The sequence below is a fragment of the Triplophysa dalaica genome, chromosome 23, assembly GCF_015846415.1.
Source record: "Triplophysa dalaica isolate WHDGS20190420 chromosome 23, ASM1584641v1, whole genome shotgun sequence".
Taxonomy (NCBI): Eukaryota; Metazoa; Chordata; class Actinopteri; order Cypriniformes; family Nemacheilidae; genus Triplophysa; species Triplophysa dalaica.
In genome coordinates, this window is record NC_079564.1 from 12,125,226 (window position 1) to 12,131,933 (window position 6,708).

At 35.8% G+C, this 6,708-nt stretch overlaps 1 protein-coding gene across 1 annotated transcript in view; it reads right to left on the bottom strand.

The window, feature by feature from the left end:
* The window catches only part of si:dkey-225n22.4 (collagen alpha-1(XXI) chain), a 43,350-nt gene extending 40,225 nt beyond the window's left edge, over positions 1–3,125 (bottom strand). Inside the window, exon 1 of the mRNA XM_056739082.1 lies at positions 3,050–3,125. The gene's annotated coding sequence lies outside the window, so the exon portion shown is untranslated. The remainder of the gene's footprint in view (positions 1–3,049) is intronic.
* Positions 3,126–6,708: the final 3,583 nt, after the last annotated feature.

Consider the following 6,708-nt stretch of genomic DNA (forward strand, 5'->3'; position numbering starts at 1 on the left):
ACATGGAAATACAAATGGCACGTTGCCTTTTACTGGAAGGCAGGTTCTGGATTATAATGCTGTATAGCATCACCTCCTGTTTGAGATTGAAATTAATTAAAAAAATCTAGAACAACACCATGGCTGCTACGTGCATATAAACATGTCTAACTTAAAGGAATTCAATAATTGTGATTCTAATTTATACAATATTGATAGTTTTGAAAAAAATAGGCAAATTTAGAGTGACAAAAAAAACTTTCGGAAAACATAAATATCATTAAACACAGAAACGCCTTCAAAAGATCACCATAGGCGTCGTACAAGAACGTTTGCTAACATTTAATTGCATGCTAGACATGGACGAAAGAAAAAATATATTTTACATCCAAACACACACACACACATGTAGGGCCGTTGAAGTACGCATCAGCTTTACAAGGGTTATTTTGAGGTAAAGCGAGCTTGACCAAGGCCTTGGCTTGTCTATGGCAAACGTTACACAAAGAAATGTGGTCCAGTAAAACCATATTTAAATGTTAAAGGTATTATTTAAATTTCTTATGAGGGACATTGGGGACGTTTGTCAAACTCTTTGACTGTGGCTTCAACAGCAAGAACCAATGACACAACGTGCGACCTCACAGGCAGAACATGAAGCATGTGAGGAATTCTTAAAGTAGTTCAACCCAAAATGACAATTCTGTCATCATTTACTCACCCTCTTGTCGTTGCAAACCTGTACGACTTTCTTTTTCTGCACATCACAAAAGAAGATCATTTTATAGAAACTTGGTAACCGAACAGCACTGGGCCAAATTTACTCCTAATGTACGGACACAAAACCAATGCAACTGAATGTGGGGCCAGTTAACAACGTTCTTCAGAATGTCTTCATTCGTGTTCTGCGGAAGAAAAAAGTCAAACCAGTTTGAAATGGCATTCTGCAGGAGGTTCTGGAGACTATAAAGCTATCGGATCAAATCAGACAGAATTGTAATTCCAAGCATCAGTGAGCTAAACACCACATCAGCAAGAGCGGTGCTTAACTGATTGGATAAGTAGCACTTTTACGTGTTGCTTGGATCACACAGTGTTGTTTCAGCCTCTGCTGTGCCCATCGTTGTGTCCCTTCATCAGTAAAGAGCTTGTTATTGTGCCACAGATGGATATGTCCTGGTGTTTGCCTTCAACAGATGTGATATGGTATAACAGAGCCTTTCATGCTGTTCGGTATGGATAAGTCAGTTTCGAGAAGATTGAATCAATCAATAGAGAGATAAATCATGTATTTGACAAGAGGCATATGCTGGGATTATTTCAATGTCAGGCTGTTATTTATTCTGTATTTAATATTTGGGTTGGGATATCTGTCATGATTGGTGAGGGAACAAGGACAGACGACCCAGGTGCAGACAGCGGGTAAGGGGTTAACACAAGACTTTAATAATACATAACAAAAACCCACCAGGGGGTAACATAAAAAAAAACTGGAGACAGTAATAACAAGACAGGACTGGACTAAGACTAACTACATTAAAACAAGACTAAAGTAAACATTTGACAAGAACTACAACTAAATGGACTAGACTAGACTAGACTAGACCAGACTAGACATTTACACACACAATGAACCAGCACAGGGCATAATAAAGGGAACCAAATCAAGAGGGGAACAGGTGCGGGGCATGAAATCATTAACAATCAATAAGGAACAAACTAGAGGGCGGGGACAAAGACAAAACCGAAGAGTATGGAAAGCCATCCGTGCCAAATTGCCTCTCTCCACATGAAACAAGAGGATCTGTCATGATTCTGCCACTAAATCAAGAAAAGCAAGACAAGATGGTGCTGAACCATGACAATATCTGGATACCTCAATTATTAAACATGGTATTTTATTATTATTAGGCTGTCTATAAGTAGGATAGAAATGCTGTATTGTTAAATTGCCCAGGTGTTATCTCCTGCACTTCACTTGTTTGTTCTGGTGTTGCAGAAGAGAGTCCAACAATGTATCAAACTGTTTGGATTTGCCAAAATACAGAAGTTAAAGATTTTACTAGAAGATCATACATGTTTAGTCAAATTCTGTCACAATGACATTTTCTGAGCTATGCATTACATTAATGATAAATAACGTTTCTACATGAACTTTACAGTATAATATATTTCTTAAAAAGTGGCACCGTTTTTGTGGCTTCATTGATTGTATGTTATCTTTCTAACAAAGCCATTATCGACCCAGATTAGTATGTTCCCCTCTATTGAACATGGCCTGTGGATTTTTTTGTTAGCAGTAAACAGACTGCTTTGCCGCAGACTTACTTACTACAGCCGGATGAACAATTCCCACAGGAGCATTTCAAAAGAGAACCATTCCAATTACACAGACAGTTTAAAGCTCCTTAAAGTTGGTCATTCAACCTGAACTGCTTAAGTCTGAAACAATGTGAACACGGGAAGTATGCCACATTTGTATGTCGATTAACACTTTCGCAAGCATGATGTTCTCTTTTCAGATCAGCTAAAAAATGTTGCATTGCACTGCCATTCTTTTCAGGATAAACCAATTCTAAAATAAGAGTTCTTAATCCTAAAACTGTAAAAATCAAGCATTTAAACTGAAGTCTTCTTAACTACGGGTTTCCTCACACCATAAGTATAGTCACTACTCTCATAATGTCCAAACAATGCTTAAGTTTACAAAACATGGTTATAAACAAAGCTTAGTGGACATAGCAATCAAAATCTGCCCGCTTTCCTACATTTGAAAAATAAATGCACAGGGAAGAGTGAGGAAGATGTTGCTACAAAAAAATAGAGCACCTGTCCCATAGAGGGCGTCTTTTTGTCATTAAACATTTGTCAGCACACATTGCTACTTTACAAGTAGGTTAGATAAACTTCATAACAAGCATTACAAGCATTCATTTACAAGTCAGGCAGTATAATATCAAGGCAAAATAAATATACAAACTCAAACTCAAATAAGTTTTGCTTATATACATATATACTTTCTTAGTCTCAAATATGAAAATGTGTGTAAGAATAAAATGTTGTTTCTTACCTTATCTTATAAATTTGCCTTTGACTTGGATGACTTGAATGAGAACTTCATAAATCATTACATCCCTCAGGTAAATAATCTGTCCACTGCAGCAGCCATGGAGCCTGTCACTCACGAGTCCTTATATGTTCAGAGCAAGTGACGTCAGAGAGACACACCCACCTCTAACCGCTCTTACTAACCAAGAGGGAAAAACTGCACACGTCTTTGATGTCTGCACCAGCACTACATAAAATCAGATTTGTCTTTATTGTTTTACTAATTGTTCTATTGTGTTGTTGTTTTATCCATTTTAGGTAAAATATAGGCTTGTTAGACTTAAGTGTAAAGTATGTTATTTATCTGCAGTGCTAATCTATTCATGTGTCAATCTGCACAATATTGCCTCTTACTGCAGTGTTTAATTTAGGGATGCATTATCAATTATCTGCAATATCAGTATTGGCAGATAAATGGTCATTTTTAGTGTTATCGGTATTGGACGATAATAACATTTTGGCCGATAAATTATAGCCGAAAACAATTTCCTCTGGTTAAACTTCTTCAGCTGCACACTGCCCACAGTTAAAATACTGTACAGTACTGTCTCTCTGTCGTGATCATTCAGTTACTGCTATTAGCAAAACATTGTTGATGCGGTACAGTATGTAAATATTTATGAATGTGTAAATTATTGGAACAAAAGCATATTGTTTGAGTCAGACTGCTGTCTAAATGCTTTATTTCTTGAGACCTCTTAGACATGTGACTATTAAGAAAAATTTGATGGGTTGCTCTGGAAAAAAAATTATATAATTTGTTTATTTAATAAAAAAACAGGCCAGAAATGTGTAAAGTAGGTGTGGTACATGATTTTCAGGGGGGGAAAAAGAGAACCACTGGTTACCTTGTTTACTGCAGCGAATGTTTAAAATAAAAGCAGTTGTCCACGTTTTTTCTTTTGTTTCAGTCTTGGGGATCTTTATATAAATATCTAAAAACTGTATATCGGTTATTGGATTACAATGTTAAAAATTATTGGTAATTGTTATCGGCCAAAATTGACATATCGGTGCATCCCTAGTTTAATTATTTCACAATGGTTTTAAAATGTTCACATGGCCTTGCTCAGTCAATATTATAAAGATATCAATGTTGTATATAATGAAAAGCGCTTGATAAATGTGTTGGAATTTTATTAAAATATAGAATTTTACTATTCTCTCCGAGGTAATTGTGAAAACAAGGTCCAGATGAATTAGTAAATGATTTTCTATTTGCTGTAGCAAACTATATTTAAATAGACAAAGTACATGCTGCACAATAAATATGACATAAATATGAAATTCATATTTTAGCCTACTTGCTCGATATGTATGTTTGAGTTATTAAAATGGATTGGGGGAAAGGCTTTCACACGCATTTGACTGTGGACAGTATAGTGTCTCAGTTCAATGTATGTCCTATATATCCAACCCAAGCTGCTTTAACATGCTGAGTGTGCTTATAGAAGTGAGAAGTGAATTATTCATGCTCAGATTTAAATATGCTGACACTGTAATTAAAGCGTTCTGCTTTTTGGGTTCTAATCAAAATGGGTCTTCTTCAAAGAACTGATAACCTAAGTCTCTTTATCTCAAAATGACCAATAAGAACCCCTCACACTAGCCAGACATGTAGAGCAGTTTTTTTGGACCACACACATTTAGGTAAAATGACCTGCTATGCTTCAACAGAATCTCGTTGAATTAAGCACGACAATCTCACAGCGCTTTACTGCCATCTGCAGACATGATTCATAATAACCTGAAAGACCAAACAACATTTTATAGTTAGGATACAGACAAGTCTCCAAATGAATATTAATGCAGTGAAAATGTCTTAACGATAATTTAATGATCATTTAATCATCACTCAAAAAGTCATTTATATTTCATTTTTACTCTGCGTCTTGCTGACATGACACAATTCTCCGTCTTTTTAAGACCAAGAACGGTGTGAAAGAATAAACAAGACTGAACTTAAAAGTTTATAAGTTGAGATTTAATCACTGAAGTTTGTTTACAAAAACAGAAGAGTTTACATACTCTTAATGACTGTAAACATGTTGTTTAGGTTATGTTTATATTAGTTTCAAATAGCTAGGGCAGAGAACTTACTGCTCTTTTCCCAAGAGTAGGCCATCTATATTTAGCAAAGCTATTCCAACACCAAACACGATTTACCATCATAAGAATACAAGGACCAGAACACATGTGAGCAGAATTTAAGCAGATATCAATAGCAATATTTGAATACACCTCGGTAATAACAGAGTAGTTTGAAATTCAAGAGAGGGGATATAATTTATGGAATATTTCTAGCCACCATGTTTGACCGTATTGCAATGGAGTGGCTTTAATGAAATTAAAGCGTTGTTTGTTTCTCACTCCAAAATGGGTCTGTAACCAACAGACCCATGTTATGCCATCAGGAAATATATGACACAAATATATGGCTCAGTTCAAGAGTCCGATTTGATCTCTTTAGCCCAATGGAGTACCAACACTGTAAAGTGATCCTGTTAAAAAGCAGACTTTACTGGGATGCCAGAAATAAATAACAGTTTAATACTTGTAAAATGAAATGTTTTCACCATTTTCTTGTTAATATGCAGTCTTTTACTGTAATTTAAAGTTATTTGACAAGACAAATCTGTTAAAACCCCTAACAGAAAAGACATTTGAATTTCACATGATGTTTACATGTACTTCACGTGCGATCACAATGACTAACATGTAAAAACCCACGGGATGACATGTGCCACATGTGGTGACGTGAAGAACATGTGATCACATTGTTTAGATATGTCGCACATGTTATCCCATTGGTTTTTACAGGTTATCCTATGTGTTTCACATGGGAATTCACGTGAGATTGAGACCAAAATGTTCCAAAAACACACATTTCACATGGGATCACATGTGTTTGTTTGCACATGTGAATTTTATGTCTTTTCTGTAAGTAAAAGTCCATAAAAAAGTTTTTTGCATTATAAGGAATTACTGTAAATAACAGGAAAATTCTGTAAGATTTTTACAGTGCATAACAGGAATCAATATGTGAGTTTGGCTGGACGGGAATGTACTAGTTTACAGCCTTTTAGAGCCTTTATTCTATTGTTTTGTATAGATATGTAAAAGCTAATGCACTTAAAGTAATAAAAAAAAACATTTGTTAACAAATGTATGCTTGTGTAAGTTGGATATCTAGGTATTGTTCAGAATGCAGGGCTGTCGGTTTGGGCATTATACTAGCACCCTAACAAATTCCATGAATGTTCAGAGATATTTGGCCATTGACCCATTCTATTTGTTGCCATGACTTATTGATCACATCATTTTTGCAGTATGAGTCCCTCCCTCCATGTGTTTCTATTGTAGAGTGACGGAAATGGCACTGAGCTAATGTGGCCACAGTACAATAGTTGTCCTGGTCATTTTTTCATGCAGATTCTGCATGCAGTGTAAATTTGGTTTAGAATAGATTTCTCCTACTCCCGTGTTCTCCTCCTCCTGTGTTTGTCTTATTAAACCCCATGGATTGTACCTGTCGCGCCTCCGTTTGTCTCCGTTTGTCTTCATCCATCTTCCCCTTCCACAGAAATAACTTGATGTGAATAAAATAGCTTGTTGATTTTA